This window comes from Ovis canadensis, chromosome 3, assembly GCF_042477335.2.
Source record: "Ovis canadensis isolate MfBH-ARS-UI-01 breed Bighorn chromosome 3, ARS-UI_OviCan_v2, whole genome shotgun sequence".
Taxonomy (NCBI): Eukaryota; Metazoa; Chordata; class Mammalia; order Artiodactyla; family Bovidae; genus Ovis; species Ovis canadensis.
Genome location: NC_091247.1, coordinates 8860657 through 8875828, shown reverse-complemented (window position 1 = coordinate 8875828; position 15172 = coordinate 8860657). Strand labels below are relative to the sequence as shown.

General features: G+C 43.0%; 1 protein-coding gene and 1 non-coding gene across 3 annotated transcripts in view; both read left to right on the top strand.

The window, feature by feature from the left end:
• GARNL3 (GTPase activating Rap/RanGAP domain like 3) overlaps nucleotides 1-15172 on the top strand; it is a 165717-nt gene that overhangs the window by 48045 nt on the left and 102500 nt on the right. The gene's annotated exons all lie outside the window — the stretch shown is intronic.
• TRNAG-CCC (transfer RNA glycine (anticodon CCC)) lies at nucleotides 11013-11088 on the top strand. The gene has a single exon. It is a non-coding gene; the product is annotated as a tRNA-Gly (tRNA).

Here is a 15172-nt window from a genome sequence, read left to right as displayed (position 1 = left end):
GGAGAAGGAGGGAGCAACCCCTTCTGGCTAGGCATCTCAGGGAAGCAGCCTGGAAGGCCTTCTGGAGGCTGTGGGATATGAGTTGGCGACAAGGAAGATAGACAGAGGATATTTGCAAACAGCATGATTCTTGGCAACGATGATTTGAAGGGCAATGAGCACATGGTCCTGCCCAGCAGAGAGTACAGGGCTAAAGAGCTCAGTGGTTACACAGTGGGTAGGCTTTGAAATCAGACAGGCCTGGCTTCATATACCAGTTCCCTTACTTATTATCTCTGTAAACATCGCTGAACCTCAGTGGTGCCTAAGAGTTTGTGCTTGGAAGTCATTCTTGTTCCAGCATTTACTAGTTGTATGATTGGCCTCAGTTTTCTTATCTATGAAATGGGGTTTATTAGTATTATCTATTTTATAGGGTTGTCAGGAGGACTGTATGAGATGATGCACAGAAGCACAGTCCCTGTTAACTAACCATAGTGGAAAAGATGAAATTTGATAGCACAAGTAGGATGTTGACTCTCAGGTGAAGACTTTGAACCTGATCTAGTAAGTAGTATGGAGCTCTTATAAATAGAGTGTTGTTTAGGGGAGACAACATAGGTGTGTAGGATGGACCCTTTATAGACTTGTGGAAATCACAGAATATCAGACTGGGAACATACATGAGAGAAGTGCTTTCTAGCTTGAACAGGCATCAGAATCACCTGGTGAACTTACTAAAACAAATTGCTGGATGCCATCCCCAGAGTTTCAAATTCAGTAAGTCGGGATTAACTCAGAGTTTGCATTTCTAACAAGTTCCCAGGTAAGGTTGATGCCACTGTTGCCAGAACCACCCTTGGAAAAACCCTGCTTTACAGAATCCCTGACTGGTCATCAGTTATCCCCAGCTTGATAAGGCAGCTCACTGACCAGCTCAGTTTGTGTGTGTGTGTGTGTGTGTGTGTGTGTGTGTTTATAACTGACTTTGTAAATATTTTAAAGTAAATTTTAAATACAGTTTAAAATTCTATGTATAATTTCACCACCTTGCAGCAAGTATTTTCATCTGCTTTTGATACCTTCCAACTTGTATAGCTATAAGTGCCATTTCTACATGGTTGTAATCAAATTATGTATTTACTTTCGCATGCCTCCTTTTTCATTTAACTGCATTTTATAAGTATCTTCTTGTTATGTTGTTAACATTTTAATCCATGTGTGATAGATAGACCAGTAAGGTGATCAACAATGATCTGTGGAACAGTTTTCCTCCTTATGTAAAATCAGGTCATTTCTAGTTTTCCCAAGTTGGAAATGACATGTGCTAGAGGTTGCAAAACTTCAGGAGATGAGGGACAGGGAGGCCTGGCGTGCTGCAGTCCATGGGGTCGCAAAGAGTCGGACACTACTGAGAGACTGAACACCACCACCAGAGGTTACAAGGGTTGGGAATGATGCAGTGAGCAAGTTCCAGTTTTGCGTGTGAGGATCTCTTGAGATTCTGACTCCAGCATTTTAAGGAAGGAGATGTTTTCTCCCATCTATGAACACGGATTATTATCAAATTAAAAACCATATAATGTGTCCTATGTTCGTGAGAAAGCCAGTTCAATTTTTCTTACACTTGATTTGATGAATATTGTTGGGAACCCAGTCGATCTTGGGTGTTTGTAGAGGGGTCCTTGGGATTCTGTAAAATCAAAATTTTAGCATAAACTTCTTCTGATGTTCAGTGAATTAGGTAGAAGTCCTTGTGAAGGGTGAAACTGACCATTCAGATCAGCAATGAGGGGGATGCAGGGGCTTGGTTCCCTAGGCTTCAGTTGAGTATACATTTGGTGAGAGACTATGGCACTCAGACGCCTACTCTACAGACGCACAGGTGAGTTTCTCAGCCCTAATTCAACAGCTGTGGGTCGAAGGCTCCCACCATGGGGCAGGCACGGTGCCCGACACTGAGCGGGGAGGAAAAAGCCAACTGCTCTGCTCTCCTGGAGCTGGATGTAGTCTGGCTTTAGAATCCAGCGGCCTCAAACTTTGAGTCTCCAGGCTGCATCTTAGCTGTGTTCCCTACCTGAATCAGGGATGGTTTCCTTGCAAGGGATGGAGATCCACTCAGTCCAGCTCCAATATAACGTAATTCACAGAAAGGGTGTGGGAGGATTTCGCTGGAATGCACTGCAGGAATCACAGCTGGGCTGCATGTGACTGGGAAGCCATCAGGCAGCTCTTCTTGTTTCTCTCGGCCCCTGTGGTTTCTCTGCTTCACTTTGCTCTGCATGTCAGTACCAGTCTCCTCTCTGCACTCCAGCTTCTGCGACAGTACAGTTGCCTCTCTCCAGTCCATTTTCTCCCAGCAGCGGTGTTTGTTTGTTTTTATTAATACTTCTTTTTATCATGGTGAAATATTCACAAAATAAAATTTACCATTTTTAAGTGTACAATTCAGGCCCATTATATATATTCGCTGGGTTATGCAACCATCAGCACTATCTACTTTCAGAACATTTCTCATCATTCCAGATAGACATTGTACCCATTAAACAATGACTCCCCATCCCCCCTGCTCCCTTGCAACCTCTGTTTTATCTTCTGTCTCAATGAATTTACCTATTCTATGTGGAATTATACACCTTTTGCCCTTTTTTGTCTGATTTATTTCAATATTTTTGGGGTTTATCCATGTTGTCACATATATCGGAATTCCATTCCTTTTTCTAGCTGAATAATATTCCATCATGTGTATATACCACATTTTGTTTTTCCATTCCCCTATTGATTAGCTCTTATGAATAATGTTACTGTCAACATTGGTATACAGATATGTGCTTAAGTGATGTTTTAAAATGTTGGCAATATAGTATCTTTTCTTTTATAAATCTCTTCTGTGGCCCATTGCAGTGCAAGCCCAGACCCTTTACAAAGCCCAAAGAGATCCTTCATGGTCCCTGTTCTGCCTTCCTCTCCCACCTTCCCACAAGCTGCTCACTCACTGTGCTTCGGTGGCCTAATTTTCCCCTCTAGAACAATTTGAGTTCCTACCTGTCCTTTGCATGTGCTCTTCCCTCTTCCTGGAATGGGCTTTCCCAGCGTTGCTCACCGCTGATCTCAGCTTAAATGCCATCTTCTCAGGGAGGCCTCCCCAATCACCCTCGCTGAAATCATCCTCCTCATTATGGAGGTCTCTAACTCAGCATCCTCTTTATTTACTTAATGGTGTTTATCACAATCAATATTTGTTTACTAACTATCCTCTCATCCACTAGAGGGGAGGGTGGAAACTGTGTCTTTCTTGAGATTTCTAGGCCCTGGCATATACTAAATTCTCATTCAGTTTTTTTTAAATTACTAAATTGACTTCTAGTCCCCCACCCCACCCCTAGTGTTACAGTCCCTGTGTCCACTGTAGTCCATTCATCGGACCCTAATTTCAAATTCCAAAACGAATGTTATGTATTGATTCCGCAGGTCCAGTTATCTATCCTTGATTCAAACAGTTGAGTTCAAGGTAGGGTGGTGGGGGGGGGGAGTGTCATGTGGTATAAATGTGGCCTCCTAGACCCCCTCAGCAAAGTTTGTGGGCAGATTCTCTTTGGAAAGGATATGGGAAGAGTCAGTTTCAAAGAGCATGAGCTGAGAAGGAAGCCTCCAATATGTCTATAATATTTCCTCATAGAGTAGATGATTTAAAAGCTCCATCTAAAAGCACCTGGTTAAAATGTCATCTTCTGCAGGTAGACTGTTATCCCTGGCACTTTTTTAAATTCCATAAAAAATGTTATGAATTATAAACCCTCTAAAAACAGGAATCAAGGCTCTTGATTTACCACTGTGTCCCTCATACCAACCACAGTGCTTAGCTTTAGTTACTTAGTAAAAATTAATTGAATGAATGAATGGTTCAGTTTGGTTGGAATTAGAGAATAGTCTAACCCATCAAAAATAAAGAAAGAAAAGGAAAAACAAGCTTCTATGATTTCCCCCCTCCCCAATATAGTTAGACTCATCAGTTTGCAGTGCATTCCGTCTGAAATGTTTGCCGTTTTTCTTCTTGATGAATTGAAAGTCTGGTCTCTCGTGGCAGCATTCTAAGCAAGGCACAGCTATTACCCCATTGACCATTCTTCATCGCTTCATATCAAAATCTGTCAGGAAAAGCATAAGATTATTTGTAGCTTTTATTGATCTTTTCTTGGCCTTTGACCCAATGGGTAAGAAACTGATGTGTTACAAATGATGCATGGTATGGGCACCGTATGGGCCTCTCCTTTCCAAGCCCAGCTGCTGATCCTCACATAAGCCTACATCTGGGTAATTCTAGGGAAGCCACAATCTGCAGGTAATTTCAAATCCAGGATAAAACAGGAGGGTATATTGTCCATTGGCCTTCCCAGGTGGCACTAGTGGTAAAGAACCGGCCTGCCAGTGCAGGAGACGTAAGAGACTCGGGTTTGATCCTTGGGTCAGAAAGACCCCTTGGAGGAGGGCATGACAACCCACTCCAGTATTCTAGCCTGGAGAATCCCATGGTCAGAGGAGACTGGTGGGTTACAGCCCATGGGGTCACAAAGAGTCAGACATGACTGAGGCAACTTAGCACACATGCATATTGTCCATTCCTTTTTAAAGTTGCACTCAAATGAGTCAAGCCTGCATTTGGACCAGCTGCCTGCTCCCCTGGTATATCAGAAAGAAATGTATAAATGTCTCTCGATGAGGATAGCATGGTTTTGTTGTTTTGAACTCAGAGTGGCCTCAAAGGATACCTGGCTATACTGAGTGCAGCCAGAAGAAAGGTTTGTCATGAACTTGATTGGCATCTGCAGATTTTAATATCTGAGGTTTTGACTGTGTGACAGCTTTTGAAGTCTGATATATAGTCATTTATATTTTTGCTCAGGCACGAACTTGAATTACGCCTGTGGGACTGTTGTGCTTTAGATGATTCTTGGCTAATGAGTGATTTAGCTGCCTGCCCAGCATCCCTAATACAGCAGAGTTTTGTTCTCTATTCAGGGTTGAGTAGGCTTTTTGTTTTCAGAGGCATTTTATGGGAGAATTATATTCTATGTAGTATCACCGAATTGAGAAATGAGTGAAGGTACCAGAATATCTCCCCTAGGAACATCAAAACATCATGACTTCTATCTTCTACAACTAGAATCATAATTTTGGCAGATGTTCTCTATTATTTAACTGGCTTATATCTAAGGCTTTGATAACAGGTTGACTCATGTAGGTACCACAAGACATAACATTTATCTTGGAATTATCAATGAATTGGGGCTTCCCAGGTGGTGCTAGTGTAAAGAACCTGCCTGCCAGTGTAGGAGACATAAGGGACTCAGGTTCGATCCCTGAGTCAGGAAGATCCCCTGGAGGAGGGTGTGGCACCCACTCCAGTATTCTTGCCTCAAGAATACCATGGACAAAGGAGCCTGGTGAGCTGCAGTTCATGGGGTTGCAAAGAGTGAGAAGCAACTTTGCACACATGTGTGCATCAGCGAGTTAACATGGTTAGAAACTGTGGTGCTCTTTTTGATATTTTGATGCCTTTGTGGCTGGTTGGTAATGCTTACATTGAACATTTTCCAGACTAAAATTATTGCAACCATTTTTAGTAATGCAGAACTTTGAGACCTTAGTCATGTTTATGTGTTAGAATGGAACTAGAAATTTTATGATGTTTATTAGTTTTGCTGTTTATTGAATGTTTACTATGTACCAGTCAATGAGCTAAATATTTTAGATGCATTTACCTATTCTCCCAAACAACCATCGACAGTTTTTTATTTCATCACACACTGTGGCTGCTCAGAAAATGTTGGTGGACGTGAATGGACTCCCATTTATCAGATGATCGCAGAGAGATACCACAGCTAGTAGAGGTAACATTTAAGCCCAGATCTGTCTGACTCTAAGAGCCCCTGTACTTAATCTCTCAGCCTATGAGCCTAGGCTGTTTTCTAAGGAAATTGGGTTGATTGTTAGAGCAAACGTCTCTGCCCTTGGATGCGTGTGTGCTAAGTCGCTTCAGTCGTGTCCGACTCTGTACGACCCTGTGAACTTCAGCCCCCCAGGCTCCTCTGTCCATGGGATTCTCCAGTCGAGAATACCAGAGTAGGTTGCCATGCCCTCCTAAAGGGGATCTTCCTGCCTCAGGGATCAAACCCATGTCTCTTACGTCTCCTGCATTGGCAGGGAGGTTCTTTACCACGAGCACCACCTGGGGAACCCATCTCTGTCCTTAATCAACAGCATAGAGTAGCTCTGCTTTAAGTCTTAGCTGAAATATATAATTTCAAACTCTCTTAGGTCCAAATCTTAACAAAAGTTTGATTTTAGGAAGAATGTTCAAAAAAAATTACCCAAGAAATGTCCGTGTGAAATGTTTTAAATTTAATTCCTGGTTTAGGCCCAACTATAATGTAGGTGCAAACACTTGGCCTGCACTTTAGAGGGACCACTTTTCTTGGCCTCTCTTAGAAAAGCAAGAGTTTTTCTTGATCTGTGCCTGTGTGTTATGCCTTTAGCTTGCACTGATGGGCAGATCAGAAAAGAGCCATGTGACTCTGGATGGTATGTCGCTTGCAAGGAAGCTCTTGAGGATTTCTCAGTCTGTTGCAGTGTCTCCTTTAAGACAGCCTGTGAGAAAAATTTTCCCAGGACCAAAAAGCAGCTTCGTTGTTAACCTTATATGCAGTGGAAATCCTCTAAATGGGCTTTTTCCTCTTTGCTCTGGCCTCTAGGACGCTCAGGACCCTATTTATGGCTTGCCTTGAACAGCCTTAAAGGACTCTATAACAGGCAGCCTAATCTTGTTCTCTTGTTTTCAGTTTATTTACCCACACCTAATTTTCCCTTGTTCTAAATTTGTTTTGTATCTAATTTTCTCCTTTGAGTGAGATATATCTCAGTAAGATGCTTTAAATCTTTTCTAAAAAGTAAGGTAGAGCATAAAAATATATTTTTTGTGTTCAGCTTCTAGCTCTTAGCAGCACATCCTCTGTCCCCCATTGAGGGTAACCTAGTTCACAGAATGGTTTTGACCCTTGTCTCCTCCCTCCCCTACTTTTTGATCAGGGCTTCTGTGACCTATTTTCCTAGGATCAACTACACCTGGGGAGAATTAGCATCTCCTGCCTAGCTATTTGGTGACTGCCTTAAGCACTGAGCCCTGTGTTAATTGGGGTCCAAAAGTCTTCCAAATCAACTAGCTAAACACACACTATGATAAGAATATCAGACAAGTCCTCCAAGTTTTTCCAGACAAAATCAACCCTGGAAACAGCCACTCCAGGGATTTTTGGCACCAGTGTGCTCTCTAGTTTCAAAACTAGAACTGCAAACGTTCCACTCCCTCCCCCACAGGCCTGGGCAGCTCATGCCAGGTTGCTGGTGGCCACACAAGTCTCCCGTTCCTGTGTGCCCCCACGTCCTCCTTGAGGGTGACCCTCCCTCCTGCCACTGCACTGTCAAATCAGCTCACAATCTCTGGCTCCTGCACCTTCTTCTGGAACCCTGGGGTCTTTGTTCTGTGACTCCAGTGGTCTTCAGCTGGTGGGATATAGGTCCCTGGTGCACTATAAAAATACTTTCAGGACTTGCCTGGTGGTCCAGTGGCTGAGACTCTTTGCTCTCAATGCAGGGGGTCCGGGTTTGATCCCTGGTCAGGGAACTAGACCCCACATGCCACAACTAAGACCTGGAACAGCCAAATAAATAAATATTTAAACACAAATAAATACTTTCAAATTTTGCTCAGTGTTTAATACAACAGTTTATATTTTTTGTAACCAGATATACAAACTGTTGGCATACTGATTATTGGTTAATTCTTCACAGCAAATTGAGTTTTCTACCTGTGATCTCTTGTATACTATGGAGGAAAACTCTCATGTGTGTCTCAGACACCCAGTCTTTCTTGGTGCCTGCTTGATAATATCTATTGCCTCTCACTTCTCACTCGTGCCAAAGTGACCTCTGCCTTACACCAGTCCTGTCATGTGACCCCCTCAACTTTTAGTACAACAAGGCTTGGCGGTATATATCATCAGTTGTAGCAAAATAAATCTGAAGCTTGAGCAAAACTATGACATCACCATCTCAATGGACATGAGTTTGAGCAAACTCTAGAAAATAGTGATGGACAGGGAAGCCTGGTGTTTTACAGGCCATGGGTCGCGAAAAGTCGGACACAACTGAGCGACTGAACAACAAACACTGTTTTTATGAATACAAAGTATTTTCTTTTCTGGAAGGTATTTTTAAGAACCAGTATTTACTTATTTATTTAGGCAGGTCTATGATCAAAGACTGAAGAAGGGAATGGCAACCCACTCCAGGATTCTTGCCGGGAGAATCCCATGGACAGAGGAGCCTAGCAGGTTACAGTCCATAAGGTCACAAAGAGTCAGACACGACTGAAGCGACTTAGCATGCTTGCATGCATGATCAAAGATGTAGTACTCGGAATTCATCTGGTGATCCAGCAGTTAAGACTTCAAGCTTCCAATGCAGGGGGCCCGGGTTCAATCCCTGGTCAAGGAACTAGATCCTGCATGCTGCAACTAAGACCCAGTGCAGCCAAATAACTTTTTCTTGATGTAGTACTTGGCAGCCATGAACACACACCCAAGGATTTGAAAGCCATCCTTTTACTTCTTTTAGTGGTATTACCTTGAAAAGGAATCTTACCTTTTTGCCAACCTTTCACCATATGGTCTCTGAACATTTATAGCTCTTTGTTAGACCCTCAGAACTAAGTCTAACAGTTTTAACTTATTAGCAGCCTCCTGGCAGACAACTTGGGACAGATTTCCCCCAGGGCTGCAGGACCCAGAGTATCTGAGGCTTCATCTGGGTCTCTCTCAGCCGCCCCAAGCTGAGACCCTTGTCTTCAGCTTTCTTCTGTCTCAGGGCAAGTCCTGTTTCCTTGGGGGATACCTCTATCTCCAGGTGGCAGCTTCACTCTCTTGGTAGAAAGAGAGAAGATCTGTGAGGTCTAAAATTTGCTCCCCAATTCCCCCCACTGGGTGAATTTAGGGAAAAATCATGCCCAAACCTGGTGTCACCTGCTGTGACCAACTTACCAAAAAGGGCCCCCAGTTTCACGCCACAACTAATATTCTAACTTTTTATATTGAAGTATTTTACATAGTTAATTAAAGCCATTACTTTGGGCTCCTTTATGTGTAAGAAAAGGATTGTACATTTTTTGGCCTCAGTCTTTTAATTGGTCTTTTGCAGTTATCTTTATGTTGCAGTGTTTTAAAATATAGTTTCAAGCTGTGTTTGCTGAATAGATGTGAAGACTTTATCATTACTTTAGGAATACATTTCAGCCACTCTAAATTCTCTTTTCGATCCCTGCGATAGTTCCACTAATTCTCTTTTGAATTCGCCTTTGAACTCTCTCCTTTCTTGTTCCCACTAAGCCTGCACTTGCCAAGGTCACTAAAGACCTTCGTGCTACCAAGTCTAGATGACGCATCTAGGCTTTAGCTCACGGACCTTTCTGCGCATGCGCCCTCTTAACACGTTCCCCTCCCCCAGTGCCTCTGCGCTCTCGTGTTTTTCCCCTGCATCTCTGCTATACCTCCTCTGCTTCTTTTAGGGAGTCCTTCTTTCCCATCTGATCCTCCCATTTGGATGCTTCTCAGGGTACTGTTTCAAGACAACTTTCTCACCTGATCTGCTATTCCTCGTGATCTTTCCTACCCTCATGGCTTCAGGTACCAGTCTTCAGGCTGGTGACTCACAGATCCCTATATGCTTTCCAGGTCTCTATCCATAGCATCTAAGGCCATCTGTTCATATGCCTACAGGACATCCCTGTGGGCAACTGAACCTTAAAAGGGCCGCTACTGAACTCAGTCGTCCCTCTTTACCCTACCACACTGCTAGGGAATGGCTTTACCTTCTTAACCATTGCTAATTTCAGAAACCAGGAAATCACCCAAAGCCCACATCCAGTCTCTTACCAAATCCTGTTGGTTTTATATTCTCAATAGATTTCCTGGCTAAGTTTCTCTTATTCACATGGATGTGCATGTACAATGCCAGACAGTCTTTTGAGAAGAGAGAGAGATAGACATAGATTTGTATATATGTATGAATGAAAATATGTATTATGTATTCATGGGACTTCCCTGGTAGCTCAGATGGTAAAGAATCTGCCTGCAACACAGGAGACCTGGGTTGGATCCCTGGGTCAGGAGGATCCCCTAGAGAAAGGAATGGCTACCCATTCCAGTATTCTTGCCTGGAGAGTTCCATGGACAGAGGAGCCTGGCAGGCTACAGTCACAGGGTCACAAAGAGTGGACACGACTGAGCAGCTAACACTTTCACTTTTCGTATGTACTCATATGAATTTCACAACTACCTGATAGTTTTATGGATACTTTTGTTACCCCCATTATATAGATGAGGTTACTGAAGTTCAAAGAGATCAATTAACTTGTCCAAAGTCACACAGCTTGTAAGTTGCTGAGCCTGTCCCTCTCCCATCTTCTGCACAGTAGGTTACATTTATTTAAAAGTTCTGTGATCTCCCCATTGTTATAAGCTGTGCTCCAATGCCCCCTTGTTGTCGTCATCATGTGCGCATGCTCAGTTGTATCCAACTCTGTGACCCCGTAGGCTGTAGCCCACCAGCCTCCTCTGTCCATGCGATTCTCCAGACAAGAATATTAGAGTGGGTTGCCATTTTCTCCCCCAGGGGATTTTTCTGACCTAGGAATAAAACCCACACCATCTCTTGTGTCTCCTTCATTGACAGATAGATTCTTTACCACTGCGCCACCTGGGATGCCCTCTAGTACCCCTTACTGTGCATAAAAATCACTTGTGGAATTTATTTAAGGTTCAGGCTCTGATTTGGCATATCTGGAATGAGCCAAATAGTGTGCTTTTTTCCCCCCACAATCTTCCATTGTGAAAATGACTGAACTTCTTATAGGTTTATCATTTGATATCCAGGGAAGTCCAGAGACTACTTTGTTTTTAAGTAAAGAAGAACAATAAAGGGCCTACCTGGTGGTCCAGTGGTTAAGACTTCTCACTCCCAATGCAGAGGACCCAGGTTCGATCCCTGGTCAGGGCACTAGATCCTACACGCTTCAACTAAGAGTTTTCTTGCTGCAACAAAGATCAAAGATCCTTAGTTAGACATGACTGAAGCGACTTAGCATGAACACAGAAATGACTTAAAACAACGGAGATTTATTCTCTCATAGTTCTGGAGGCTAGAAGTCTGAAGTCAGATGTTGGCAGGGCTACACTCCCTCTGAAGGTTCGAGGGAAAACCGTCCCTCGCCTCCTCCAGCTTCAGGGGTTGCCAGTAATCCCTGACATCCTTGCCTTGTAGCTGCGCCACTCAGTTTCTGCTTCTGCATCACATGGCCTCCTAGCCTGCATTTCTGTATCTGCATCACCCTCTTTTCTCTTATAAAGACACCAGCTGGGGCTTCCTTGGTGATCCAGTGGTTAAGACTCCGAGCTCCCAATGCAGGGGGTATGGGTTCAGTCTCTGGTCAAGGAACTAGATCTCACATGCTACAGCTAAGACCTGGAGCAACCAAATTAATTAATTAAAAAACAGAGAGAGAGACACCAGCCATTGGACTTCAGTCCCACCCTAATCCAGTGAACTCATCTTAACTTATCTAACTACATCTGCAAAGACCCTCTTTGCAAATAAGGGCACATTTTGAGATTCCGGGTGGATGCAAAGGTGTTTGGGGTGGGGGATGGGGATTGGGGTGGGAGCACAGGGAACACCATTCAAGCCAGAACAGTTCCTTTCTGCCTTTTAGTGTTCAGAAAGAAGCCTGTGACAGTTTAGTTTATTTTCTTTCTTAGTAACTTTTCCTATCTTGATCTTTCTCAGACTTTCTTCTTTTATTTTTAAAATGTTTCCCATAGTTTCTCTATGTCTTTCTCTTCTCAGCAATTTTGCCTAAAATCTTGCATCTTTGTGATTCTTCAACCTAGGTCTTATGTCATGGATGAATAGTTTCTTCAGATGTATATTTGATTATTGCTCATTTTCCCTCTTGAAAGAGTAAGGAAGGTCTTTTTCCTCTGTCCTCTGTCACTGCCTTTTCGTTCTCATTATTTTATATTTTGTTCCTCTTCATTCTGGGAAGGCATCTCAAATGATAAACATATTACTGTCTCTGTTTTGTACAATAAACATTTCATTTTCCTCCTCTGATGAGGATTTTTAATTTTAATCCTACATTTTTTAATCCTATATTTGCATTTTTTGGTCCTCATTTATCTTGCCCACTTCCACAAGCTTTACCCACTTATTGTAAAAATTGTCCTCTGTCTTATTGAGGACAACAGCTGCTTTTTAAATCTTTTATTTTGGTTTCATAGTAAAAAATGATGTGCTTCTTTTTTTCAGTTTTCAGGATCATATGTAGCATTATTTTAAATAACTCCCATGTTTGTGATTTTTTTTTCCTTTTTATAATACAGAATCTTGAGACAAACACAAAGAGTTATTCAGACCTTTTATTGTCAACATACAAAATGTACAACTGACCCTGAGCTCTCGTTGTCCTTTTGGGTACCGCAGCTTCTCTGAACCAAACATCTGGATGGCTGGTGGTTATGCAAAGCTCCCTGATCACTATCCAGGGTCTGGTTGGTGTTTCTCTAGTAAAGCTCTGCTGGAAAGGGAGAAGATGTCCTCCATGCTTGGCTTTTTTGCTTCTCTGAACTGGTGGCTCTAGAATTTATACATATCAGTTCAGTTCAGTTCAGTTCAGTCGCTCAGTCGTGTCTGACCCTTTGCAACCCCATGAATCGCAGCATGCCAGGCCTCCCTGTCCATCACCAACTCCCAGAGTTCACTCAGACTCACATCTATCAAGTCAGTGATGCCATCCAGCCATCTCATCCTTTGTCGTCCCCTTCTCCTCCTGCCCCCAATCCCTCCCAGCATCAGAGTCTTTTCCAATGAGTCAACTCTTCTCATGAGGTGGCCAAAGTACTAGAGATTCAGCTTCAGCGTCATTCCTTCCAAAGAAATCCCAGGGTTGATCTCCTTCAGAATGCACTCGTTGGATCTCCTTGCAGTCCAAGGGACTCTCAAGAGTCTTCTCCAACACCACAGTTCAAAAGCATCAATTCTTCGGCGCTCAGCCTTCTTCACAGTCCAACTCTCACATCCATACATGACCACAGGAAAAACCGTAACCTTGACTAGATGGACCTTAGTCGGCAAAGTAATGTCTCTGCTTTTGAATATACTATCTAGGTTGGTCATAACTTTTCTTCCAAGGAGTAAGCGTCTTTTAATTTCATGGCTGCAGTCACCATCTGCAGTGATTTTGGAGCCCCCCAAAATAAAGTCTGACACTGTTTCCACTGTTTCCTCATCTGTTTTCCATGAAGTGATGGGACCAGATGCATGATCTTCGTTTTCTGAATGTTGAGCTTTAAGCCAACTTTTTCACTCTCCTCTTTCACTTTCATCAAGAGGCTTTTTAGTTCCTCTTCACCTTCCGCCATAAGGGTGGTGTCATCTGCATATCTGAGGTTATTGATATTTCTCCCGGCAATCTTGATTCCAGCTTGTGTTTCTTCCAGTCCAGCGTTTCTCATGATGTACTCTGCATAGAAGTTAAATAAGCAGGGTGACAATATACAGCCTTGACGTACTCCTTTTCCTATTTGGAACCAGTCTGTTGTTTCATGTCCAGTTCTAACTGCTGCTTCCTGACCTGCCTACAGATTTCTCAAGAGGCAGGTTAGGTGGTCTGGTATTCCCATCTCTTTCAGAATTTTCCACAGCTTATTGTGATCCACACAATCAAAGGCTTTGGCATAGTCAATAAAGCAGAAATAGATCTTTTTCTGGAACTCTCTTGCTTTTTCCATGATCCAGTGGATGTTGGCAATTTGATCTCTGGTTCCTCTGCCTTTTCTAAAACCAGCTTGAACATCAGGAAGTTCACGGTTCACATATTGCTGAAGCCAGGCTTGGAGAATTTTGAGCATTGGTGGCTCAGAGGTTAAAGCATCTGCCTCCAATGTGGGAGACCTAGGTTCGATCCCTGGGTTGGGAAGATCCCCTGGAGAAGGAAATGGCAATCCACTCCAGTATTCTTGCCTGGAGAATCCCATGGCTGGAGAAGCCTAGTAGGTTACAGTCCACAGGGTCGCAAAGAGTCGGACATGACTGAGCGACTTCACCTTACTAGCATGTGAGATGAGTGCAATTGTGCGGTAGTTTGAGTATTCTTTGGCATTGCCTTTCTTTGGGATTGGAATGAAAACTGACCTTTTCCAGTCCTGTGGCCACTGCTGAGTTTTCCAAATTTGCTGGCATATTGAGTGCAGCACTTTCACAGCATCATCTTTCAGGATTTGAAACAGCTCAACTGGAGTTCCATCACCTCCACTAGCTTTGTTTGTAGCGATGCTTTCCAAGGCCCACTTGACTTCACATTCCAGAATGTCTGGCTCTAGATTAGTGATCACACCATCATGATTATCTGGGTCATGAAGATCTTTTTTGTACAGTTCTTTTGTGTATTCTTGCCACCTCTTCTTAATATCTTCTCCTTCTGTTAGATCCATAGCATTTCTGTCCTTTATCGAGCCCATCTTTGCATGAAATGTTCCCTTGGTATCTCTCATTTTCTTGAAGAGATCTCTAGTCATTCCCATTCTGTTGTTTTCCTCTATTTCTTTGCATTGATCACTGAAGAAGGCTTTCTTATCTCTTCTTGCTATTCTTTGGAACACTGCATTCAGATGCTTATATCTTTCCTTTTCTCCTTTGCTTTTCACCTCTCTTCTTTTCACAGCTATTTGTAAGGGAAGTCCTACTATAATGCAACTTATTCTAGAAGATGTATAGGACCTTTAAGAAATGATTTCCAACATAAGCAGATTTTAAAAACTACCAATACTGGTCCAGCAGACCATCTGCATATGCAAATCAGACATGTACACACACACACACACACACACACACACATCTGACTTAGAAATACTCAGAAGGGAAGAAAGAGATTCAAAATGTCTGCCTCAAAAAAAAGGCGGGGAGATGATGCCTGAACATGGGTGGAAGGAGCCATCCCCTGACTGGATCCCTTCTCCTGGTGACTCTTGGTCACTTCCACTGCCTGCAGGGACAGGTCAGAGGGGATGTTCTCTTCCTCCCACTT